General features: G+C 45.6%; 1 protein-coding gene across 13 annotated transcripts in view; it reads left to right on the top strand.

Moving 5' to 3' along the window:
• APBA2 (amyloid beta precursor protein binding family A member 2) overlaps positions 1-26,649 on the top strand; it is a 220,688-nt gene that overhangs the window by 114,344 nt on the left and 79,695 nt on the right. The gene's annotated exons all lie outside the window — the stretch shown is intronic.

Below are 26,649 nucleotides of genomic sequence, written 5' to 3'. Positions count from 1 at the left end.
CCTTCCTCATCACCCTGGTCTTTCTGTAAACCACGGTCTTCACCAGACTCAGTCACTGATTAGTGTCACCCCTACCTAGGTGCCTAGTCAGAACGAAAGTAGGCACATGTCTATCGGCAACAATAGGTACCACTCGAACTTTCTGCTCCCCGCTGTGGGGAATGCGTGGTCTGCTTGAGAAGTGGCCAGCCTTTGTGAGATACCAGGAAGCCGAGCAGAAGAAATCTGACTTTGATTAAAAAAAAAGGCCTCCTCAGCTTCCAGGGATAGAGCGTGGCAGTACTGTGGCCCCCATCGCACCACCCCACGGTCAGCATCTGCCTCGCCCTTGCCCTGCAGGACTGGCAGGAGCAGAGCCTGGTGCCAGTGAGTGCTCCACACGTGGGAGGCTTGCAAGGGACAGGTTCTGCACTGCACATGAATTGGTCCTCTTCTGTGGCCAGAAACACACAGGATGGCGTGGTCGTAGGGAAGCTGATGTATGGGGTGGGGTGTGTTTGGAGATCGAGGAGCAGAGTTGCTGGGGATGGTGTTCGCGTCCTGACGCCCAGAGCAGCCTTGAGCTTCTGATGGATTCTGGGGGTTCTTATATATCCTTGGGAAGGAGCATGTGCTAGGCTGGGACGGGGCGGCAGTTTAAAGTGTCACAGGCAAGGCATCAGTGGCCTTGGGACCCCCTCCCCTCCCAAGGCGAGGAACACTTTGTGTGTCCCAGTGGGGAAGCTCTGTGCCTGTTGTGAGGGGATGGATGAAGACCAGCAGCGGTGAGGATGGGATTCTGGAGTGTCAAGACTCAGTTCAGAATCACGGTGTTTGTTCCAGGGCAGCACAAGGCTATAGGTCTGGCTGTCTGAAGCGACCTAGAGAGCCATTACTTGTGAAGCAGCGGGCTTTATGGATTTCCCTTTCTGCTCCGCAGCCTTCCCCACATCGTGGTAGCCACTCACCATCCCCGTTCTGCATGCGAGGTTGGAATTCCCTTGCTTCCAGTGGGGAGCATTTTTGTCACAAATATCCTAGGTGAATTCTATGGTGGCTTTCTGTGGAGGGGGCACATTCACAAGGCATTTAAGAGATGTAGGACAATCAGCCCTCATCCATGAAACAGGGTGAAACGTAGAGGAGCTGCGTGATTCTTTTTTTTTTTTCTCCTAAGATGGAGTTTCACTCTTGTTGCCCAGGCTGCAGTGCAATGGCACGATCTTAGCTCACCGCAAACTCCGCCTCCCAGGTTCAAGTGATTCTCCTGCCTCAGCCTCCCGAGTAGCTGGGACTACAGGCATGCGCCACCACGACCGGCTAAGTTTTTATATTTTTAGTAGAGATGGGGTTTCTCCATGTTGGTCAGGCTGGTCTTGAACTCCTGACCTCAGGTAATCTGCCCGCCTCCCAAAGTGCTGGGATTACAGGCCTGAGCCACCACACACGGCTAGCTGTGTGATTCCTAATGGGTCTGGATATAAGCTGGAGTGTTTACTGAACTGAGTTGTCAGTTTTCAGAGTTTGTGAATGTACTTTTATGCTCTCAAAAGGCCTTTCCTGCTCTGTTTAACTTTCTACTTAACCATTGTAAACATACGTCAGCCATAATGACATCAGATGTATCATCCACTCTTAGCCCTGAAAGTGTTGGAGATTTTGATTGTCACCAGCAGTGAGGACAGCTTATGAAGGGAGATGTTACTTATGGGGACGCAGCCCACGATTCCATGAAATTCCAATCTTCTGGGATCCCAGGGTTAAGCAGCTGCCTCAGCCCATCCACCCTCTAGAGACTGTCTACTGTGAAAATGGCTTCTTGACATTTTCCAGATGGAATCTGGGTTGTCATTACATTCTGAGAGAGTCATAAGGTGGTTCTATTTATGCCTCTAAGGTATAAGGTATTTTTTTTCTTCTGAGCCTAGAAAAGACCTACTGGCATTTTTATGTCTCCTGAAATACTATTAGACAATCAAAATCAATTGCAGTAGACAAGATGCTGGGCTGTCTTCCCGATTGCTCTCACCCATCTGCAGTGTAATAGGCCTATCATGTAAGTGAATATACTCATCACAGTTCTCTGCAGCTTCCCAGCAGAAAAGCATATTCCTTCTCAGACAGAAAGGCGGCAAGGAGATGGATATTTTTAAATGCCAATTATGCCAGAATAGTCTCTGTGAGATCTGTAGAGAGAAGAAAGGGCCTGGGTTTATTTATTTTTCTACTGCAAATGGAATTATTCTGTAGCTTCAGAATACTAATACCCTTGGTGTGCCTGATGTCTTTTCATAGGAGAATTTGTGAATGTGCTTCCACTTACAAGAAAAGTTGGAGGCTCTCCTCCTTCTCCTCCTCCCTCCTCCTCCTCCTCCTCCCTCCTCCCTCCTCCTCCTCCCTCCTCCCTCCTCTTCCTCCCTTCTCCCTCCCTCCTCTGTCCCCCTCTCCCCGTCCCCCTTCCCCCTCCCCCTCCTCCCTCCTCCTCTTCAATTCTAGGCCTCACTATCCTATGATATTCATCCTATAGGCCCTTGATCTATAAAGTGTGTGAATAATGAAATATATAAATTCAGTGATGATCCTGAAGGAACACTGAAAAGATTAATAAGTTGCATTTAAATCATGGCGAGTCTCAGAACATACGTTAAGTTAGAAGACATCGTGTCCTGAGAATGACTGGCTGATGTGATACTAGCATGTGCCCCAGTATAGACGCATATAAATGCTATGCAAAATCCAACCAAATTGTTTTGAAAATACAAGATCCAAAGAAAGGCTTGGAAATTCCCAGCTGCCAGGCATGAAGAGAAAACAAAGCCAGAGCACTAACGGAGGAGGCCAGGAGACCTAGGCAGTGAGGTTCCTGATGGAAAGCCAGGATGATGAAGATTGTGTGACGATGGTGCAGGGAGAGACAGGGCAATGGCTGGGACAGGGTAGCGAGGCTAGGAGCCAGCTCTCATATGTACAGGAAGCCAGGAGGTGGTAGGGATATGGACCAGATGGGAAATAACGGATGCAGGACAGCTGGCTGGCCACACAGGAAAAGGGAAACCCTACCTCACAGCATACGTACCGGTAAATGGCCATAGAATTAAAGGCCTAGGCCGGGTGTGGTGGCTCATACCTGTAATCCCAGCACTTTGGGAGGCCAAGGTGGGGGATCACCTGAAGTTGGGAGTTTGAGACCAACCCGGCCAACATGGAGAAACCCTGTCTCTTCTAAAAATACAAAAAATGAAGCAGGCGTGTAGTGGGCGCCTGTAATCCCAGCTACTTAGGAGGTGGAGGCAGGAAAATTGCTTGAACCTGGTAGGGGCAGAGGTTGCAGTGAACTGAGATTGCGCCACTGCACTCTAGCCTGGGTGTCAAAGCAAGGCTCCGTCTCAAAAAAAAAAAAAAAAAAAAAAAATTAAAGGCCTGAATGTGAAGACAAATTGTTAAAATACATAGAAGAATCTGCTCTTGAGGTGGGAAACACACACATATCATAAAAGGAAAGAAGGATTAACACATCAGTATTAGCAACTTCGTCAGGAGAACTACAGGCTGGAATTAATACTCATGATGAATTTACTCTAAAGATTGGTATTCTGTTTGTATCAAGAACTCTTTCAACTTAATTTTAAAAGGGCAATAGAATTGAAAAATGAGCAAATAGTATTAAGGAAAAGAAACGCGAGCGTCGGATAGACCAATGGACTCTGCCTGGCTCCTAATCAGGGAACTGCCAGGGGGACCATGAGATACCACTTCATACTCAGATGTTGGCAAATTAGAGAGCTTGAGAATCGAAGAGTTGTCAAGAGTGTGAAGGGAAGGGGTCTTAATGTCCTGTTTATCAAGGGAAAAGTGGTCAAACCCCTCTGAGATCAAATAGGTGCTATCCGGTAAGGTTGGAATGTGGATCCCCTGTGGCCTGGAAATTCCACTCCGGACCTACCTTAGCAGGCCATGAAATGGATTCAGTGACGTATGAGTCAGTTCTCTCGAAAGCAGAATCAACAGGATCAATTTATCTTAGAGTTTATGTATCGATAGATTGATTGATTGACTGATATAAGGTATTAGCTTGCGTGATATGGCATCTGGGAAGTCCCACAGTCGCCGTCTGTAAGCTGGAGACCCAGGAAAGCCAGTGTTGTCGTGCAAAGGCCTGGTGCAGACTCCAGTCCAGGCCGAAAGGCCTGAGAACCAGAAGCCTGGAGGGTGAAGAGGACCAGTGTCCCAGGCAAGCAGGCACAGAGTGAATTCACCCCTCCTCGGCCGTTTCATTCTCTGCAGGCCGTCACTGGAGTGGACGCTGCCCACCCGCACTGAGGAGGACCATCCGCTTTACTCAGTCTGATTCCAGTGCTGACCGCTTCCAGAAACACCTCTCAGACTATCTAGAAACGGTGTTTAACCAGACACATGGGCACCTTGTGGCCCAGTCAAGTTGACACATAAAATTAACCATCACGAGTGGGTCACAACTAACATTTTCTAAAAATATGAACCAGCTTGGAACAGAATAGAAGACACCGGGTTTTGTTCTGCATAGTGAATGGTGGTGATCCTGAGGGAGGGATGCGAGGTGGGGCTGCCAGTGATGGTGAAGCCTGAATGGTGTGTTCATGGAGGTTTGAGACATTGTTTTCTATACTTGTGTGTATGTGTAGAGTTGAGGAGAAAAGATGTTGTGGTAAACACCTGGATGTAGGCACGCGCCTGCCCTGCTGTGTTCTGTGCTGTGGGTCCCTCTGATGGGGCCGACTTACTCCTGTCTTGCTGGTTCATTCTCCACCTTAGTTGACCACCTGGCCTCACCTTTCTACAGGCGGTTCTGTTTGTCTCTTCATTGAAATGGGTGGGATTTATTTATTTAGACACAGGGTCTTGCTCTGTTGCCCAGGCTGGAGTGAAGTGATGCGATCACGGCTCACTGCAGCCTTGACCTCAGGGCTCAATCAATCCTCCCTCCTTGGCCTCCTGAGTAGCAGGGACCACAAGCACGTGCCACTACACCCAGCTAAGGTTTGTATTTTTCATAGAGATGCAGTTTCGCCATGTTGCTCAGGCTGGTCTTGAACTCCTTGGTCCCTAGAGTGCTAGGACTCTAAGTATGAGCTACCTACCGTTCCCCGCGTGAAATGGGTAGGATTTCTGAATGAGCCAGGCTTTGCACACTGAGCTGGCTCTGCTCTTAAACCGCTGCTTTCACATGGGAGGCTTCTTCTGGCCCTGCCTGTGTGGCTGATTCCTGTCTTGGGTGCTTCTCTCCATCTTCACAGACGAAGCTCGTGGGCTGCCCTTTTTGGGACCTTGGGTGGACATCTGAGTCCCTGTCCCTCCTGCCTGGCTTCTGTCTCTGTGGATTTGCAGGCCTGCTCGTCCCGTATCCTCCAGTGCCCAGCCCAGTGCCTCATGTACAGTGGATGCTCAAGAAGTATGTGGTCATCACATAGCTCTAGTTTCTTATTTTTATTTATTTACTGTTTTGAGACAGGGTCTCACTCTATCACCCAGGCTGGAGTGCAGTGGCACCATCATAACCCACGGCAGCCTTGAACTGGGCTCAAGAAATCTTCCCACCTCAACCCCCCTGAGTAGGTAGGACTACAGGTGACTGCCACCATGCCTGGCTAATTTTAATTTTTTTTTTTTGTAGAGAGGGCGTCTCACCGTATTACTCAGACTGGTCTTGAACTCCTGGCCTCAAATGGTCGTCCCACATGGGCCTCTCAAAGTGCTGGGATTGCAGGCATGAGCCACTGCCCCTAGCTTTTAGAAATGTTCAGAAGCTCAACTTTCCATCGGTAAAGTGGAGACTCATGATTTGGGGGGCGGGTAGATGGTGAGAATAAACCACATAACGAATAGGGGATGTGTAGCACGTGCGAGTTCCCGGATACTGCTGATTTCGTTCCCTGGAGGAGAGAACAAGGGGCTGGCCGTCACTGTTTGCTTGCAGACTTGGTATGTGCTTTCAAATTGGAAACTCCTGCTCTGACACCCAGTTCTCGTTTCAAGGTGCACTTCGGAAGAGAAAATATTCAACACCCCCCTCCCTTTTTTTTTTTTTCCAAAAGATGGAAAATGGGATAAGAAAATGGCACGAGGAACTACTGCTAGTTTGAGGCCAATATAATTAGTGTGATGAAACGGAAGGAAGTTAGCCATTTCTGTATGTAACTTTTGATTAATGACATTCAGGTCTAATTAATGAGGTCCAGTTCTAATTAATGACATTAGTGTGCAATGTCATTAATTAGAACTGGCATTCCCAAAATGTTCTGAGGAGTCCCAGGGGATGTTCCTGAATATAGTAGTTCACGTTCACATTAGGCCACCAAGTGCTGTCTGTACTGCCGGTATCAGACACTCGCAAAGCACCACATAAAAGATCAGAAGTCCTGCAAGAAAGGGAACAATTAAAAGTCCGTGTAACCTTCCAGTTCCCAAACTCATTTTTCCCATGTGTGCTGCTAGGCACATACAGACATGCTCGTTGAACTCTCACGCCACCAGTGGTACTGGGATGAATTGATGAGCAATGTACATGTTTATGGAGGTGTTTTCTGAGTCTTCCAGAGTCACACCAGGGGTCTCCTGTACCGAAGCAGAGCATACTGCAAAGAATTTCATCTCCATACAGTCTAGGGCTGCTGTGAACTAAACTCCTTTCTTGGCAAAGCACTTAATGTCCTTCAATCAGCTCATACATCTGCAGAGAAAAGGGTGATGGCATGTCACCCTGGATGGTGGGAGGGCTCCCGGCAGTGGTGGTGGTTACCATCTTGTAAGAGACCCTCATTACAAGAAAGTCCATGGCATTTGCCGTGTGCTGGTCTCGGGGGATCAGCGAGTGGGGAGCTGCAAGAAGAGACCACCACTTACCTCCTGAGCCTCACGTCGGGAGTGTACTGTGTGTTGTTAGTTCTGTCAGTTCTCCTGTTATAAATTTTGAATGTATTTAACTAGATACATATTAATTTAGGATTTATTCCTAGTAGGTTGCCCTTTTTTTTTTTTTTGAGACGGAGTTTCGCTCTTGTTACCCAGGCTGGAGTGCAATGGCACGATCTCGGCTCACCAGGTTGCCCTTTTTAATTATGAATTCTTTCTTTTCCTTAAGAATGCTTGTTTTCCTAAAATCTAGTTTGTTTAATTACCAGTGTAAGTATATAAACTTTCAGCCGGGTGCGGTGGCTCATGCCTGTAATCCCAGCACTTTGGGAGGCTGAGACAGGTGGATTGCCTGAGCTCAGGAGTTCGAGACCAGCCTGGGCAACATGCTTAAACTCCGTCTCTACTAAAATACAAAAAATTAGCCAGGTGTAGCAGTATGCGACTATAGTCCCAGCTACTCAGGAGGCGAGGCAGGAGAATTTCTAGAACCCAGGAGGCGGAGGTTGCAGTGAGCTAAGATTGTGCCACTGCACTCCAGCCTGGGTGACAGAGTGAGACTCTGTCACATATAAACTTTCTTTTTTAACTTATTGCTTTAGAATAGTTTTAGATTTACAGAGATGTTGCAGAGACAGTAGAGAGAGTTCCCATCCATCCTGTACCTACTTTTCCCTATTGTTGACATCTCAGATTAGTATGGTACATTTGTTGCAATTAATGAAGCAGTGTCAGTACATTATTGTTAACTGAAATCCATACTTCAGTCACATTTCCTTAGTTTTTATTGAATGTCTTTTTGCTGTTCCAGGCCATACAGGATACTGCTTCGAGTTTCGTTATCATGTCGCTTCAGGGTCTTTTAGACTGTTCCTCTGACATTGTTTCTGATGACCTTGACAATTTTGAAGAGTACTGGTCAGGTATTTTACAGAATATCCTTCAACTTAAGTTTGGCTGACATTTTTCTCATGATTCGATAGGGGTATTGGGCTTTGGGGCAGAAGACTCACCTAAAAAACTGCCATTCTTGGCTGGGCGCAAGTGGCTCATGCCTGTAATCCCAGCACTTTGGGAGGCCGAGGTGGGCGGATCACAAGGTCAAGAGATCAAGACCATCCTGGCCATGGTGAAACCCTATCTCTACTAAAAATACAAAATTTGGGCCGGGCGTGGTGGCTCAAGCCTGTAATCCCAGCACTTTGGGAGGCCGAGGCGGGTGGATCACGAGGTCAAGAGATCGAGACCATCCTGGTCAACATGGTGAAACCCTGTCTTTACTAAAAATACAAAAAATTAGCCGGGCATGGTGGCGCACGCCTGTAATCCTAGCTACTCAGGAGGCTGAGGCAGGAGAATTGCTTGAACCCAGGAGGTGGAGGTTGCGGTGAGCCGAGATCACGCCATTGCACTCCAGTCCGGGTAACAAGAGTGAAACTCTGTTTAAAAAAAAAAAAAAAAAAAAATTAGCTGGGTGTGGTGGCACACGCCTGTGGTCCCAGCTACTTGAGAGGCTGAGGCGGAAGAATCACTTGAACCTAGGAGGTGGAGGTTGCAGTGAGCCGAGATTGCGCCACTGCACTCCAGCCTGGTGACAGAGCAAGACTCTGTCTCAAAAAAAAAAAAAACCTGCCATTCTTATCCTGTCAAATCAGGGGTACATAATTTATCACTGTTGATGTTACCCGCGGTCGTCTGGGTGTTGTGCACCATCTCCATGAGGGGACAGTATTGACACAAATCATTTGCCATTCTGCACAGGGAGATTGGTCTAGTCTCAGTCATTTATTTTCTCATTCATTTATTTATATTTGTATGGACTCATGGTTGTTCGTTTTATACTTTGGGTTATAAACCAGTAATGCATTTTAATTTTGTTGTTCAGATAGTTCCAGCTTTAGCCCTTTTCTAAGACAGCAGACTCACTCCTCTGTGTTGTTTCAACTCTGTGAATTTGGACCCTCAAGTTCTCATTGCCTTATTAGCCATAAATTACAATTTCTTATTTCCCCAGTCCTCCGAGACTACTGAAGTTCTGCTTAACTCTGTTGCCTCTTAACCACTGCTTTCTTCTTGTGTGTGTTTTAACCTTTGGCTTCCATCACTCATGAATCCCCAACTGCCTTGATGAGAAAAGCAGCATAGAATGCTGCTGAGCTTATTTCTGGGTAATTCTCCACTTGTCATGATTGTAGCCACTCAAGTCCTAGCTGCCTGGGTAGTTCTCTGATGCTTCCACAGAGATCATTAAAAAAAAAAAAAAAAATTCATCAAGAGTTTCTAGTTGTTCTTGGTGAGAGAATTAGTCTGACAGAAGCTAGAGCATCCTATCAGGTGGTAGAATTCTTCGAATGTAATATATTTTTTTATTCTCCCAGATGTCATGGTTGATGGTGCCTCATCATATTTTAATATCTTAGGCTTTTCATCCATACGCCAACTATCCTGACTAATGAAGATGTTGTATCATATAGAAAAATGAGCCATTCTTTGCATTTCATTCATTTATGCCCTTACTCACCAGGGCTTTAGCAAAGAATTGGCTTCCACCCTCTCTTTAAGGTAAGGAAATAAATAATGATCGTGGAAGACAGTCTTCATCATAAAAGCGTTTGATGCAAGGAGCAATTGGAGTGAACTATGTAAAATACGCTTTTTAGTCTAATGGGACGGCGTGATTACTGGTGCAGATTTCTAGTTAGGCCTTAAAGAAATTAAGCCTCCCTATGTGGTTAATAATAGACTTGTCTAAGAAGATTGCTTCAGAGATGAGGTTTGGGACTCACATTAGCATATCTGGTTATGAAAGCGTACCTTTCTCAATCAAGCGAGATATGTAAGGCCTTTGTGTATGCTTTTGCTAAACTTTACTGCTGTCATCCCTGAACCTGACTTGATATTTTTACATCCCCTTCAAGTCTGCGTCCCAGTTTTGTGTCATCTACAGTTCTGAAGAGCTGCTGTGTGCTTTATCATCATCCAGGTTGAGAAGAGCCCGAGCACTGGAGAATCCCCGCAGACTGGCAGTTTTCCCTGAATCACTGAATGCCTGGTTAGTGTGCTCATGCAGGTAGCTCGGGCTCCATCTCACTTTCCTGCATGCAGCTCACATACTTCAGATGATCCACAAGAACACTGGGAAGCACCTGCGAAATTCCTGGCTTGTTAAAGTCCAGGTATACTCTCTTCCAGATCTCCCTTATCCACCTTCGCCGGAGAAAGAAGTGAGGCTAATTTCAAACCTAGTCTTACTGAATTCATTTTTGGCGATAATAATTACTGCTTTTCTTAGACGTGATCCCAAAACAATCCTTGAATGCATTTTAGAGCTGCGCTGTTTATAATGACAGCTGCTCACTCCCTGTGGCCATTTAAATTTAATTCAAATGAAATTAAAATGAAACAAATGAAAGATGCAGTTTCTCTATTGGACTAACCATGTTTACGGCATCTGTAGTTCAATTCCTGCCATATTGGGCAGTGCAGATAGAACACCCCTATCGTTGCAGAAATTTCTGTTGAACAGAGCTGTTCGAAAACCTTGTTTCTAGGCTGGAGTGCAGTGGTGCCATCATAGCTCACTGCAGCCTCGAACTCCTGATCTCAGGTGATCCTCCTGCCTGTCTCCTGAGTCGCTGGGACTAGAGGTACATGCCACCAGTCCAGGCCATTATTTGAGTCTTTAAGAAACATTTACGTGATGTTTTTCCTGTCACCTCTCATTTTCTCCATTTCCTCCAAAGTCACCTTCAAAGGTGACGCCGTTTCTGTGTGGTGCCCAAACCAGTCTCCAGTGTAGATGTTCGATGTGGACTTTCTTTTTGGTTTCTAATGAGGCTGCGTTACAGATGAGCTGAAGCCGCCTTCGGTATTCCAGGATTTGTGCCTGAAGAACAGCACTTCCTGTCTTGTGATGTTTACATGACTGCTATGATTGTTCAGGGAAATAAGGAGAAATGAATGGGATTCCCATTGTTTGGCCCAGGATACCCGTTTCTGAGTACTGTTGGAGGAGAGAGGCGTGCTCCTGGAGAATCAGCCATCAAGCTGTCTTTCTGGAGCGGGCGTTGTCCAGAGCAATTGTGGAGTAAACACACTGGACAATGAGAGTCTGGAGTTCTTTCTTTCCTTTCTTCCTTTCTCTCTGTTTTCCTTCTCTTTCTTTTCTTTCCTTTCAGCGGAGTCTTGCTCTGTCACCCACGCTGGGGTGCAGTGGCACAATCTTGGCTCACTGCAACCTCCACCACCCGGATTCAGGCAATTCTCCTGTCTCAGGCTTCTAAGTAGCTGGGATTACAGGCACATGCTGCCATGCCCGGCTAAGTTTTGTATTTTTAGTAGAGACAGAGTTTCACCATGTTGATCAGGCTGGTCTTGATCTCTTGACCTCATGACCTGCCCGCCTCAGCCTCCCAAAGTGCTGGGATTACAGGTGTGAGCCATCACAACCTGCTCATTTATTTCTTTACAGCATCTGTAGTAGAAGAAGATTCCAGTGTTAAGAGACGAACATTTCCCCAGCTCTCCCGGGGTTGACAGTCTCCGTTCTAAGTCCCTTCCCGCGCGGGGAACCCTCTCCTGTCTGTGATGTGTCTGCTGCCCCCTGGGAGACACACTCACCAGTTTGGTCTGCTGGTGGACGTGAGTGGGAGGGAATCTTCTAGGACCGGATCCTGGAGAGCATTGTTAATGGACAGCTTATTATCAAGTCAGGAAGAAGAAAAATCATTGTTAGTTGAGTGAATACATTTTTAAAAAATGGTAAGAGAGCGCTCATCAGGCACTTGGGATTTCTTGCTCTCATGCTAATACGGTTTTTGAAGATCCACCCACTGTTTGGAAACTTGCTTGCTCAGTGACAATTGCATTCAGGTAGCAGATCATGAGCCAGGCATGTGGGGGGGGGGACAAGAGTGAAGGGAGGACTGGAGGAACGAGCTCTGGGCCAGGAGGCAGGGACCCTGGCCACCAGCCGTGGGACCCAGGGCAGGTCCTTGCAGTGCTGGGTCTTGGTTTCCCCCACTGCCCCTCCTGCTTCCCAGAATCACTGTGAGGAACTGTGTGTGTATCTGCAGGAGCTGGGTTAACATATCCATCTCTGGTCAACACAGGTACACGGGAAGCTTTCATTATCCCCTTTGATAGACGAGCGGCGGAGCTTAATGAGCACGCACATCACGAGGAGGCACAAATGCACGCTTGTTATTTTTGTGGAAAGATCCCTCACTTCCTGGTCCCGATATTCTCTGTGGGACCTTCGGTGAGTCAGGGAAGGCCTCCCAGTGTGGAGACGACAATCCCAGCCTCTGACTTGCAGAAGTGGTGGGGACTAAGTGACACTGGCAGTGTGTGGCACACGTGCAGGCCTGGATTATTAGGAGAGAAGGTTAGAGATCAGGAGCCAGTGGGAGACTGGGAAGAGCTGGCTGGCTGTAGGGCAGGGAGTGGTGGTTTTGTGCACCTTGCAACTCAGGCAGCGAGCCTGACGGGGAGAGAGAGGTGGCTGCTCTTTTTCCCTGTCCACGTGTCACCCCCTGTCCATGTGTTACAGGGTGCGGGGGTCTCGCCTGATGGTCTCTGGGCTTTTCCCTCCCCTCCCTTCCTTCTTTGCCTGCTTCTTCTTTGTCCTTTTGTGTCCGTTTCTCTCTCCCTGCATTTCGTCTCTTTCTATTCCTCCTTCCTTCCTTTTCTGTCTTCAAATTTTAACCTGTTCCTTTCATCAGATGAGACTTATTAAATACATCTGGTGATTCATATTTTTGTTTCTAAGAAAGCCAATGAAAATGACCGTGTGAGTTCCGTCTGTGAAAAGACAGTGATGATGACAGCTGGGCAGAGCTTCGGAGGAGGGAGGGTTGGCCGCGGCTCCCCCTGGTTCGGCCGGTGTTGGTGCAGAGAGTGGTGCCTGCCTGCCTGAGGCCAGGAGGCTTTGCGGTGTGAGGGCCTTGTTCCCTGGGCTGGGGCGTCGGAAGGGCTGTGGTGGGAAGAGGGTCAGAACCAAGGCCAGATGTACCTGGAGTGCCCTGCACGCACTTCTGGGAGGTTCCCTCTCATTTTCTCTATTTTAACTTCTCCATTTTCTCTTTTCTCTCTTTGTGGAATTCCCATCTATCTGATTTTGGACCTCTTCCTTCTGTCTTTGAAGTCTCTCTTTTCTTTCATGTTTTTCCACCTTCTTTTCTTTCCCTCCCTCCTTCCCTGCCTTCCTTCCGTCTGTCCATCTGTCTGTCCGCCCGTCTGTCTGTCCACCTGTCTTTCTGACCGTCTTTCTTTTTTTTTGAGACCAAATCTTAGTCTGTTGCCCGGGCTGGAGTGAAGTGGCATGATCTCAGCTGACCGAAACCTCCGCCTCCTAGTTCAAGTGATTCTCCTGCCTCAGCCTGCTGGATAGCTGGAATTACAGGCGCATGCCACGATGCCCAGATTATTGTATTTTTAGTAGAGACAGGGTTTCACCAAGTTGGCCAGGCTGGTCTCGAACTCCTGACCTCAAGTGATCTGTCCGCTTCTGCCTCCCAAAGTGCTGGGATTATAGGCGTGAACCAATGTGCCTGGCACCATCTTTTCTTTTTGTTCTGCTTTCTTGGACAGTTCAATTACTGTAAATACCTTTATTGAAACGTTTATGCTTGCTTTTACTATTGCTTTCTGAGGGCTCTCGGAGGACTCTTTGTATTCTTCCATCATTTCCTGTTTTGTAGCACTATATCTTTGTGTTTTGAAGCAATATCTTCTTTTATTTACTTAAAGGTATTAATTTTGTTATGTTGTTTCTTTTTTGCCAATTACTTCTGTTTCCTTCAGCATCTTTTTTCCTTTGCCTTCTTTGCACTTGCTTGCCTGGATTTTCTTCTTGTTTGGGGCCTTCCTTCCAGATCTGAGAGTCGTGGTTGTTAATTCCGTTGAGGAGTGAAGCACTGAAAACTGATTGGAATATCTGCAACTGTGGCTGCACATTAGCGTCACCCAGAAGGAAGCGTCAAAAATTATTTCTCCTGGGGGACTGTCCCAGGGCCACTGGATGAAGATCTGTTGGAGTGGGGTCTGCGTATTGATAGGTTGATATACGGAGACATTGGTAGAGATACATAGATAGAAACACAGATTCTCGCTCCCCGGCAATTCTAGTGTGCAGCCAGGGCTGAGTACTGTATAGTCTTGGTTGACAGTGCCCGGCCTCTCGAGAGTCGGTGTCATTACTGTGCACCTTGCAACTCAGGCAGTAAACCTGGTGGGGAGAGAGCGCTTTACCTCGCTGGGTGCCTGGAAGACTTTGTTTGTGCCCATAATGATTCTCTTTCTGTGCATTTGGCAAATTGCAGATTGGGAGGGATTATATATATCCCTGCAGAGACTTTACAGCAAATGAAGTTTCAGGGACCTGTGAGCAAGAAGGATGAACTGACATCCCGGGGAGGGGCCGGCAGTTCTTCTGCCAGAGCAGTCAACAGGGCTGGGACAGAAAGTTTGGGAAGGCCAGCTGTGCAGAGTGGGGTCCAGGAAGGGCCACCTGGTGGCAGGTGTGGCCATGGAGCAGCCCCTGGCTGGGGATGGAGCTGGAGCAGCCAGGGAAGCTTTGAGGCCAAATAACGGGGCTGTTGGGCTCAGGTGAAGCCAATTGTTCCTCTCCCAAGCTCTGGGAAAGTGGATTCCAGGAATGGCAGCGTATGGCATCTCCGTAAGGAGGAGGAACCTGGAGTTGGAGAGGGAAGCGAGGAGGGGCACCACTGGGGGGCCTGTGAGTGATACTCTGCCCCCGAGAGAGGTGGCCAGAACCTGGGCCCCCGCTTGCCGCTGGTGACCTTGCACCTGCCACACCTCCTCTTGGAGTTTTTGCTTCTTAAACTGGGAAGTGAGGATTGTAACCATCCCTGCCACGCGGGAGGGGAAATGGGCTGATGTGTGTTGTGAGGCCGTAGAGGGGGGCATGGGAGGCAAATGTGGTGTTTTTAGGACTCTTGGAGTTGATGGTATCACCTCCTCCCATGCTGCAGGGAGTAGGTTTGCCCCTAAACCTGCAGACTAGCCAAGGCCCGAGCTGGAAAGGAAAAGGAGTATGCAGAGGACAGGGCGCACTGCAGGCTGGCCCCTCGCCCCTGGTGAGTTGCGCTCCTGGAGTGAGGGCCCAGGAGGGGGTCACCTGCCTATGCGTGTGTCTCCCTTTCCCGCTCCTGTTCTGTGGGGCTGAGTCTAACACGGCCATTCTTCAAAGGAGGACGGTAGCCTTTTGCATTCCCTGTTGGTGCGTTAATTATTGTCCCTTATTTTTGACTAAGGATACTATGGTCAGGCAGAAATGATTTGCATTTTCCTTGTAAATCATCTGAAGAATTGTGCGACATAGGAGTGTATTTTGGAAGAAAATTCAGAGACATCAGAGATGAAGCGTAGCTCTCCCCTGGCTGCCTCTATAACCTCCCTCTTCCCAGAGAACCACTTTGTGGTGAGCGTGTTTTCTTCCGTTATCTTGCATAAGCTTGTGTGCATGTGTGCATGTAGACGGCTGTGTTTTGTTTTTATGCACATAGACGGCATCTCAGTCTGTGCGTTGTTCTGCTGCCGGAGTTGTTCAGGACACGGTATTGCGGAGAATCACGTGACTGCAGAAACAGGCCTATCTTAGAGATCTGCCTCATTTGTTTTAACTGCTGCAGAGGCTTCCAGGGCCCGTATGTACAGTACTAGATACTGTTTAATGAACACTTTCCTACTGATGAACATTTAGGCTGTTTCCTAATGTCGCTCCCACAAACAGTGATGCTTGTGGGTTAATGCTTCTCCAGGGGAGAGAGCAAGACGCGGAAGTGCGGGCTGTCATCTGCATTCTGCAGTCTCACAGACACGATCAGGTTCCCGTCCCAAATGGCTACAGAGTGGTTTGGTCCCTACAGTGTCATTAGTTCCTGACATTGTAACTTTGCTGATGTGATAGGAAGACAATCTCAGTTTTATTTTGTCATTTCCTGGATTAATTGTGAAGTCAAGAACATGCGCATGTGTCTCTTCTCTTTGGTCAATTGCCCTTTTGTAAGTTTTGCTCAGTTTCCCATGGGTTATTTGTCTTTTTCTTACTGATATATAGGAGGGTCTTGCTGGTGTTCATGTGAGTGTTTGGGTGTGTGGGCATACAAGCAAAAAAGGTTTAATACGTCCTGGGCTCTCATTCTCTGATACCTTTCCTTCAATTCTTTTCTTTCAGTTGTTGTCTTCTGTTTTAGGTGGTTTTTTTTTTTTTTTTTTTTTTTTTTTTGTCCTTGCAGGTTTAAATGTTGTTGTAGCTAAATAATTTACTTTCTTTAGGTATTATAAGAAAATGTAGAAAGGAAATTTGCGTTCCTTTTTCTTAGTATTATGGAAGTTATTTCTTTTTTAAAAAACCAGTTTAGGTTGGGCACAGTGACTCATGCCTGTAATCCCAGCCCTTTGGGAGGCCAAGGTGGGCGGATCATGAGGTCAAGAGTTCGAGACCAGCCTTACCAACATGGTGAAACCCCTTCTCTACTTAAAAAAAAAATACAAAATTAGCGAGGCATGGTGGTGGTAACACCAGCAACTCAGGAGGCTGAGGCAGGAGAATCGCTTGAACCCAGGAGGCGGTGGTTGCAGTGAGCCAAGATGGCGCCATTGCACTCAGCCTGGGCAATGGAGCAAGACTCTTGAAACCAAACCAAATCAAAACAAAACAAACAAACAAACAAACCAGTCTGTTGAGGTAAGATGACCATACAAAAGCTGTACACATTGAATGTACAACTTTGTGAGTCTGGAGCTAAGCCTCCCCCCATGACATCACTGCCACAGTGTGTGCCATAAACAGATCCGTCACCGGCTCACGTTTCCTCCCAGCTACTGTATTGATGATGATGATGATGATGTGTGATGAGAAACTTAACAGAAGATTCACCTGTCAGCAGATGTTTACTGTACAGGGCAGTGTTGTCAGCTGGGCACTGTGCTTTATGGGAAACCTCCAGAACACTGCACACCCTCTGCCCAGCAGCTTTCCGCCTCCCCCACCCCCATCTCCTGGAAACCCCCGTTCTGCTCTCTGCTTCTATGAGGTGACTTTTTAAGATTCCGAATGTAAGTGAGGTCATGCGGTATTTATCTTTCTGTGCCTGGCCTATTTCACTTAATGTTCTCCAGGTTCATCCAGGAGGCTGTAAATGGCAGGATCGCCTTGTTTTGAAAAGCTGATACCACTCCATTGTGAGTATATACCACATTTCTCCATCAACTTCATCCCTCAAAGGACATTGAGATTATTCACATATCTTGGCTATTGTGAACAATGCTGCAGTGAGCGTGGGCATGCAGACTTCTCTCTGAAATACTGATTTCGGTGCCTTTGGATGTATGCCCCGCAGTAGGATTGCTGGATCATGCAGTAATTCTATTTTTGATTTTTTGAGAAACGTCCATGCTCTTTTCCATAATGGTGATACCAATTTATATTCCTATCAACAAGGTACAGGATTTCCCTCCCTGCGCTTATCTTTCATCTTTTTATTCTTGCCATTCTTACCGGTAATGGGCTGATTTGTACTTTCCCAATTGGTCATTTCCCTGGCAATTTTTCATTGTCTTATTTAAGAAGGCCTTCCTTTCAGAGTATCTAACTTTTTTTTTTATTTTTTATTATCCTTTAAGTTCTGGGGTATATATACAGATCGTGCAGGATTGTTACATAGGTATACATGTGCCATGGTGGTTTGCTGTGTCCATTCCCCATCACCTGAGTATCTAACATTTTAGAGTCATCTGTTTTACAACGAGTCTTTAGTTGACTTGAAATTTATTTTTGTGACTAGTGTAGCTCAGGGATATAGCTTTTAAAAAATGAGTTGCAAAGTTTAAAACCCATTCCCCCCACCAGCTGATTTGAAATGTTACCTTTATCACACAGTGAATTATTGTAGATGAGTGGTTCCGGACTCTCTTTTACTGGTCCATTTTTATATTCTTGTGCTAATAACAATTCTATGCTTTTATTTTTATATCCTTCATTGTTCTTCTAGAGTATTTTGACAATTATTTCCTCTGCCATCTAGGTTTTATTATTCTCATTGAAGGTTCTTTTGGAATTGCATTGACTTTCTAAGGTGATTTGGACCAAATTAAAATACTTAAAATTGAAATATTTACTGTATCAAATTGTGCAGCATTATTTGTTTTTTATCCGGGAATATAGTGTATTTTTTCATGTAAGTTTTGTGCATTTTCGTTATGTTCTTTCCCTAGACGCTTTTTAGTTTTGTTGCTATTGTGTATGAGATCTTTTTCATTGTTACATTTTCTATTTGGGTATTTCTGGTACTTAGGAGAGCCATTGGTTTACATGTTGAACTCATACCTGGCCACCTTGCTAAACCTTTTTCTTGGTTCTAGTAATTTGTCTGTTGATTCTCTTGTTTTTCTATAAAGACAAGATTATTATCTGAAAAAAATGGCTCCTCCTTTCCCCTCTTCCTTCTCAAACTGTGCAACTCTTGAGATGTCTCTTCATGTTGGTACTTCTAGCTAGGATGATCAGCACCGTCTGGTGGCAGTGATAGCAGCCTTCCTAATCTTGTCCCTAAATTTACAGGGGACGCTTTTATGGCATCACTGTAAAATGAGATGTTTTACTGAACTTGGCTGATAAATATCCTTTACCAAGTTAAAAGGAGTTTGCTTTTTTGTCTTCCTTTTAAGGTTTATTTAAATCGGGAATGGGTTGTTGAATTTCAAACTCTTTTTGATGGCCATTGTACCTTTTTTTTCCTTTTTTTGAGACGGAGTCTCACTGTGTTGCCCAGGCTGGAGTGCAGTGGCATGATCTTGGCTCACTGCAGTCTCTGCCTCCTCGGTTCAAGCGATTCTCCTGCCTCAGTCTTCTGAGTAGCTGGGAATACAGGTGCACACCACTATACTTGGCTAATTTTTGTATTTTTAGTAGAGACAGAGTTTCACCATGTTGACCAGGCTGGTCTTAAACTCTTGACCTGAAGTGATCCACCTGCCTCAGCCTCCCAAAGTGCTGGGATTATAGGTGTAAGCCACTGCGCTCGGCTCCATTATACTTTTTTCATGGAAGTAAACATTTTCTAATTCAGAAGAAAAGAGAAAAAAGTATAATAAACACAACATATCCATCGCCATATTTATTGTTAGCATTAGTTTTTTTTAAATTTTTTAATTTTTTTATTTTTTTTTTAAGGGAGTCTCTCCCTGTTGCCCAGGCTGGAGTGCAGTGGCATGATCTCAGCTCACTGCAACCTCTGCCTCCTGGGTTCAAGTGATTCTCCTGCCTCAGCCTCCTGAGTAGCTGGGATTATAGGTGTGTGCCACCATACCTGGCTAATTTTTTTTGTGTGTGAGACAGAGTCTTGTTCTGTTGCCCAGGCTGGGGTGCAGTGGCTCAATCTCGGCTCTCGGCAACTTCTGCCTCCTGGGTTCAAGTGATTCTCCTGCCTGAGCCTCCCAAGTAGCTGGGACTACAGGTGTGTGCCACTACGCCCAGCTAATTTTTTGTAGTTTTAGTAGAGATGGGGTTTCACTGTGTTAGTCAGGATGGTTTTGATCTCCTGATTTCGTGATCCACCTGCCTTGGCCTTCCAAAGTGCTGGGATTACAGGTGTGAGCCACTGCACCTAACTAATTTTTGTATTTTTAATAGAGATGGGGTTTCCTCATATTGGCCAGGGGTCTCGAACTCTTGACCTCAAAAGATCCACCCGCCTTGGCCTCTCTAGGTGCTATGATTATAGGCATGAGCCACTGCACCTGGCCTTTTTGCTGAAGTTTTAAAAGTCGTAGCCATAATTATTTGGCCACACAAGTTCAGTGTGCACCTTAAAAATAAGCACATCTTCTTACATTTCCACAAGACCATCATCATAGTAGCAACATTCACAGTAATTCATCGGTAACATTTAATACCCACTCTATGGTAAACATTCTTTAGTTGTTACCAGAATGTCCTCTACAGCTGGTTGCTTTACCAGGGCCCATTCATTGCTCAGACAGGGTGGGCTCTGATGTCTCCACGCCTTCTCTAACTGGAATCACCCTCTTCCCTTTCCTTCCACCACACCTGTCTATTGCAGACTCACCTGGACCAGCTGCCCTGCATCAAATCCCATCTTCAGCATTCGCCCAGTTGCTTTCTGGGATAGCATTTCACCTTTCCCTCTAGCTCTTGTGGTTCTTGTAAGTGGGAATTGCAGTTTAAAGGCTTCTATGTGTTCGTTTTTGCTGTGAAACAACAGCAGCAGAATCTCTGAGGAAGAGACTTTTTCTTCCTGTTCCTAGGCAGAGTCAGCAAAAGGGCAGGTTTGTTCAAGTTGCAGGTCTGCTTGGGTGGCTCTGCCTGACGTGTTTATTCTGAGATCCAAACTAGAGGGTAGGGGCTGCATGGGGCTCATGTTGCCCGTGGTGAGTCAGAGGAACATGGGGAGTGGATGGAAAGCAGGAGATGCCCTGAGGTGTAGCCTTGGAAATTCCAGGTGGGTGATTCACATTCCACTGGTAAGTACCAATGGAGTGGGCAGTATGCTGGTCTCTTGGAGGAGGAAGGGGCATTTGCTGAATGGTAAATCCAGCCCACCAAAGCATGACTAAAATTTCTTGGCACAAATACTTCCTAAGTGGTGGTGTGGGTGTTCTCTTGCAGCATGTCACAATTCACATGATACATGGTTGTCTCATTAGCAACTGATGTGACTAGTTACCATTTATTATTACAATGCTGTGCCGAACCTCTACTAACCTCAGTAGGGAAAGCGCCAGGTTCGAGGCCGAAGAAGAAACCCAGAGCCAGAAAATGAGACTTGGGTTCTTTTTGGTGTTTTTTTTTTTTTTTTTTTGAGATGGGGCCTCACTCTGTCGCCCAGGCTGGAGTGCAGTTGCGAGATCTCAGCTCACTGCAACCTCTGCCTCCCAGGTTTAAGTAATTCTCCTGCCTCAGCCTCCTGAGTAGCTAGGACTACAGGTACGTGCCAGCACGCCCAGCTAATTTTTTGTATTTTAAGTAGAGACAGGTTTTATCACGATGGTCAGGCTGGTCTCGCCCTCCTGACCTCATCCACCCGATTTGGCCTCCCAAAGTGCTGGGATTAGTTGTGAGACACCCCACCTGGCCAAGACCTGGGGTTTTATTAGGGGCCAACACAGGGGAGGCGGGTGGTGGCAGGTTGGACAAGAGAACTGCCTTACGTTCAGAAATGGTGCAGTGACGGCGGGCCGGACGACATATCGGCCTTCCTACAGTCTCGGGGCAGGGGCCTGGGCAGGAAAGCTGCACCTTCTTGCCAGCGTCATCCAGTTTATGTAGCATTTCTACTCAACACCCTCTTCTTAACCACCTCTACCTGGCAAGCATCCCCAAAACCTAGGGCTTCAATGCCCTGTATGGCCCGTGTTCCACAGGGTGGGCCAGGGGCTCAGGTGTTCTTCATAGACAAGGACTCAATCACTGAGTTGGCTGCATCTGATTTTCCAGCTCTGAACACACACGCAGGTGCATCTGCCATACAGGGTCATTATGAGGGTAGGCCCGCCCACGTCGTCACTATCAGGTGTGTTTACCCTACAGCTGGTAACGGTGTGCCTCTTTTATAAAGTTTCTTATGCTTGAGACTGACGAGAACTCTGTGGCGGCTACTTTGGGATGACGGATATGGGTGGCCACCTCTGTTACCCATGAGTGATCTTGGCCTGAATCAGTTAATTCATGAGTTGTTGAAAATAGGTAGTTTCACAATTCTCTCATACTGTTTTCATTTATTAGCTGGTATTTTTCTGTAAAGAGGTTTTCTTCATCACCTGGAGCTGTCGGACCACCCTTAAGTACAACAGTATCGTTAAAACAGAAGAAATCCTTATTTCCCTTCCATTATTAATTTTCAGGATGAGAAGTTGGCAATAGCCAACCAATTCTCAGGGTACACCATCTTCTTTATGATATAAACCATCTTTGGTCATGTGGTAGTTTCTAATGCTAATACGGAACCTATTAAAGTTTGAGGTAGGATCTTTGCCTCTCTCATGCTGGACACTGGTTTGTGCTTATCCTGTCATAAAATAAATTGTTTCAGCTTTCCATCTTTTTCTGGGATGTGACATCACAATAATTTTTTTCTTGAAAATTTAGTAAAACTTGTTTGTAAATTCATCTGGGTCTGGGCTTTATTAGGTTACCTTGTTATTTTAAAATGTCTTCTATAGCTATTCCATTTTTTTACTTGAGCCAATTGTGGGAATTTGTATTTTCTATGAAAATCTTATATTTCATTCAGGTAGGTTTGCAAATTTATTGTTAGAAAGTTCTGAAAAGCATTCCCTTATAATTTTAAAACTGATCTGCATCTGTAATTATGGCCTTTTCAGTTCTAATGTTTGTGTCTTTTCTTGATATTTGTCTTATGTTACATATTTTTATACTGGGCCAACTTTTAATGAATTTATGTCTTAAAATTTTTAAAAATCTTACATTTTTCTAATTCCTGCAGTTTGATTTTTCACTTTCCTTCGTTAGACTTGCACATTAACCCTCTTTTCATTTTTTAATTTTTAAGTGCTGGGGTACACGGGCAGGATGTGCACGTTTGTGTAGGTAAATGTGTGCCATGGTGGTTTGCTGCACCTATCAACCCATCACCTAGGTGTTAAGCCCTGCATGCATAAGCTGTTTTTCCTAATATTCTCCCTCTGCCAACTCCCCTAGCAGGCCCCAGTGTGCTGATGCCCTCCCCGTGTTGCCCACATCTTCCCCTCCCTGTGTCCATGTGTTGTCAGTGTTCAGCTCCCACTTAAAAATGAGAACCTGGGGGCCGGGCGCGGTGGCTCAGCCTGTAATCCCAGCACTTTGGGAGGCCGAGGCGGGTGGATCACGAGGTCAAGAGATCGAGACCATCCTGGTCAACATGGTGAAACCCCGTCTCTACTAAAAATACAAAACATTAGCTGGGCATGGTGGCGCGTGCCTGTAATTCCAGCTACTCAGGAGGCTGAGGCAGGAGAATTGCCTGAACCCAGGAGGCGGAGGTTGCGGTGAGCCGAGATCGCGCCATTGCACTCCAGCCTGGGTAACGAGAGCGAGACTCCGTCTCAAAAAAAAAAAAAAAAAAAAAAGAAAAGAAAAAAAAGAAAAAATGAGAACCTGGGGTGTTTGGTTTTCTGTTCCTGTGTTAGTTTGCTGAGGATAATGGCTTCCAGCTCCATCTATATTTCTACAAAGGATATGATGTCGTTCATTACTTTTTATGGCTGCACAGCATTCCATGGTGTATATGTACCACATTTTCTTTATCAGGTCTTATCATTGATGGGCATTTGTGTTGATTCCGTGTCTTTGCCATTGTGAATAGTGCTGCCGTGAACATACGGGTGCATGTATCTTTGGAATAGAATGACTTATTTTCCTTTGAGTTTATAACCAGTAATGGGATTACTGGGTCAAATGGTATATCTGGTTCTAGATCTTTGAGGAGTCACCACACTGTCTTCCACAATGGTCGAACTACAGTCATTTGCGTTCCTACCAACAGTGTAAAACTTTCTTATTTCTCTGCAACCTAGAGAGCGTTTGTTGTTTCTTGACTTTTTAATAATCACCATTCTGACTGGTGCGAGGTTGTATCTCATCGTGGTTTTGATTTCTATTTCTCTGATGGTAAGTGATGTTGAGCTTTTTCTTATACATTTGATGAACAGAGAGTTCTCAAAATTTATGTGGCCATGTTCTTTGCTCACTTTTTAATTGGGTTGTTTGACTTTTTCTTGTAAATTTGTTTAAGTTCCTTGTGTATTCTTGACACTAGACCTTTGTCAGGTCGCTACCTTGCAAAAATTGTCTCCCATGCTGTAGGTTGCCTGTTTGCCCTGATGATAGTTTCTTTTGCTGTGCAGAAGCTCTTTAGTTAGATCCCATTTGTCAATTTTTGCTTTCGATGCAATTGCTTTTGGCGATTTCACCATGAAATCTTTGCTGACACCTAAGTCCTGAATGGTATTGCCCAGATTTTCTTATAGGGTTTTTATGGTTTTGGGTTTTACATTTAAGTCTTTAATCCATCTAGAGTTAATTTTTGTATGAGGTGTGAGGAAGGGATCCAGTTTCAGTTTTCTGCGTATTGTTATCCACTTTTTCCAGTACCACTTATTAAATAGGGAATCCTTTCCCCATTGCTTGTTTTTATTAGGTTTCTTGAAGATCAGATGACATTAACCCATTCTAAAAAAAAAAAAAAAAAAAAAAAAACCCACCCCCACACAAAAACCTCTGTAGTAAATGTGTGTATTTCCTAATGAGTACTGATTTGGCCATATCCCCTAATTGTGATAGCCATTTTTTTTGTTTGTTTATTTCTAGAACTGTATCACTTATGTTTTGAGTGGTTTCTAAGCTTCAGTTATTTAAAGTAATGTGTAAGAATTTTCCAGGCATATCATATTTTGTTTCGTTTTGGTTTTTTAACTATCTTTTAACAGTCTGGGTCTAGTCAGGAGATAGGAAGCTCAAGGGCAACATCATACTTAATAGAATTATTAGGCATGATGAGAGAGTAACTCCAAGAGTTGGAAGTTATGTGTGGTATTACGGGGCAGAGGAGGGGACCTGAGCAGGGGGATACCTGGGAGAGCTCCTGGGAAGGACCCGCTTGTTAGAGAAGGTATGGTTCAGAGGGACAGCAGGGATGGCTGCTGGTTCAGGCAGGCCAGCGTTGGTCTGGAGGTGCTGTTGGTCACAGTAGGGTACTCCCTGGAGTGCAGGCTGGGGAGCAGTAGCTGGAGGCATGCCTGTGGTGGGAGTTCAGGCAGCAGCATGTCCAGAGATGCCGGCCATGGGAAGGAACGATTGCTCAATGCAAGATTCTCTAGACCACGCAGGCTACACGGGGTTTGTCGGGGGAGTCCCATGTGGGCTCTGGGTTCCAGGATCAACGGGTAGCCCAAGTAAGGCTGCAGGGTTGCAGAAGAACTAGGTGCCTCTGTGGCCTGAGTCGGGAACCACAGGAACCCTTTTCCTCCTTCCGTGTTCCTCCATCACCCTGTGCCAAGAAAGCTTAACATTGTGTTTACTTTAAAGGAGCAATGCTTAAGGGAATTGTTTATGTAGAGAAGATATTGAGGGGTGCATTCAGAATTGGGAGGCAATACATTGATAACTGACACAAGTTTTCTGTCATTGTCCCATTGTATTCAGTGGGTACAGCCAGTACAGAGTCTTTGTAGAATGTCACATTTCTTTTGTGGCCTAATACTACATAGGCAGTTTTGGTTAAAGCTCTGTGTGTGTGTGTGTGTGTGTGTGTGTGTGTGTGTGTGTGTGTAAGTGTGTAACCTCTGCCTTCTGTATTTGCTAGGTACTGGGTTCTAAATAAATCTTACTGCTATTTAATTTTTATATCTTGTCTTTTTAAATATAAATTTTAATTAAATCAATTTTTTTTTATTTTAATCTCAATATGAATGTGGCTATTTCACCTTTTCTCATTATTTTTGGTTTATATTTGGAAGCTATGCTGTGAAGTTGGTAAAGGTACGTGATGCTCTTGGTGGATTGTTTTTGTTATTAGTGGGAATGTTTTTTTGTGCCTTTACATACTTTGTTGTTGACATTCATTTCGTCTGGTGAATCTTGCCATATGAGCCGCCTTCTTATTAGCACTTGCCTCTTGTATCTTTTCTTATACTTTTATTTTTAGCAGTCTTTGTGCCATTTTTTTTCTTCAGGTGTCATCACAAGAGATTAATCAACTCATGGTTTAATTTTCTAAAACAATATAAAAACCTGTGTTTTTCAACACATGGACTAAAAGAGTCTATAAAGAGCACTGTGTCCATTTTCTCAGGCTACTGTAATGACACCCCACAGACTTGGTGTCAGAATCCACAGAATGGATTGCCTCACGGTCCTGGAGGCGGGAGTCTAACATCAAGGTGCCTCAGGGCTGGCCTCCCCCGGCCTCTCGCCGTGGCATGCAGATGGCCTTGCTGCCTCTGCACGTGCTCTTCCTTCTGTGGGTGTGCACCCCTGGGGTCTCTCTGTGTAACCCAATTTATCTTCTTTCAAGACACCAGTCAGATTGGATTAGGGCCCACCTAACAGGCCGATTTTAACTTAGTCACCTCTTTATGTCAGCACCTCCAAATACATCTCATTCTCAGCTACTGGCAGTTAGTGAGGGGTTCTGCATATGAATCTGGGGGGACGCTTAGACCCTGACAAGCACCTGACTGAATTTTGTTTGGCTTCTGCAATCTGATCTGAAAATCTCTTTATTATATGAATTTAATCCAGTGATACTGGTATGTTCAGACTATTTTTGACATTTGGGTTTAATTTTTCCAGTTGCTTCTGTTTTTCCCCCTTCTATCTTTTGTTGAGTGGGTCGAATTTTGGGGGCTTTTTTGTTTACCTCTAATGATTTAGAAATTATACCTTTGATTACTCTTTTTTTTTTTTTTTTTTTTAAAGACAGAGTCTCACTCTATCACCAGTCTGGAGTGCAGTGGCGCAATCTCCTCTCACTGCAACCTCCACCTCTCGGGTTCAAGCAATTCTTCTGCCTCAGCTTCCCGAGTAGCTGGGACCACAGGCGTATGCCACCACACCCGGCTAATTTTTTTGTATTTTTAGTAGAGATGGGGTTTCAATGTGTTGGTCAGGATGGTCTCGATCTCTTGACCTCATGATCCGCCCACCTTGGCCTCCCAAAGTGCTGGAATTACATGCGTGAGCCACTGCGCCCGGCCTGATTACTCTTATAAGTCAAAGATAAACTTGTATTTTGTATT

The sequence above is a fragment of the Saimiri boliviensis genome, chromosome 5, assembly GCF_048565385.1.
Source record: "Saimiri boliviensis isolate mSaiBol1 chromosome 5, mSaiBol1.pri, whole genome shotgun sequence".
NCBI lineage: Eukaryota > Metazoa > Chordata > Mammalia > Primates > Cebidae > Saimiri > Saimiri boliviensis.
The sequence above is the reverse complement of the archived record's forward strand: the minus strand, read 5'-3'. Positions and strand labels throughout refer to the sequence as shown.